The sequence below is a fragment of the Penaeus monodon genome, chromosome 25, assembly GCF_015228065.2.
Source record: "Penaeus monodon isolate SGIC_2016 chromosome 25, NSTDA_Pmon_1, whole genome shotgun sequence".
NCBI classification, from domain to species: Eukaryota; Metazoa; Arthropoda; class Malacostraca; order Decapoda; family Penaeidae; genus Penaeus; species Penaeus monodon.
In genome coordinates, this window is record NC_051410.1 from 12,855,211 (window position 1) to 12,855,798 (window position 588).

Sequence of the window (588 nt, forward strand, 5' to 3'; positions counted from 1 at the left end):
ACGGGCTATTGTAAAGGGAATTTATATTCAGCCTTAAGTTCACTGTCCTTGGCGTCTGTGAATGATTTCTTCATGCAAGGCGAACCATTCACGTTGCTGCTCTTAATCCGTAAAATGTCACCAGTTTGAGAATGTCTCTGTGTTTCGCTCCTTAGTCGCAGCATCCAGTAGTCGCACAGACGCGGAAGATCTTTGTCGTAAGGCGACTTTGAGCAAGAGATTTGATTTAGTTCCAGCGTTGACAGAAAGCGATCCGACGGGCATATATTATATTTTCACACCTGTTCCTTCTGTTTTCCTGTATGCATAAACACCCGCTTTCCAATCCATTAGATATGTATATTTTCATATAAAGGGGGGGAGGGTAGCAGCTAGGAAGGGACTAAATCGCGACGCTTAAAAATAAAATGCTACCGACGTTTGTACGACAAGCGTGGAGAGGCCCCAGGAGGCGCCACACGCTGACTGAAACTTGGGCGAGTGGCGGCCGCTCGAAGCCTCCCTCTCCTTTCTCTCCCAAACCGAGGTCCGAGACGCACTGACGGCGGTCGACTCGTGTGCCGCTATTTATCCCGACCAACAATATGG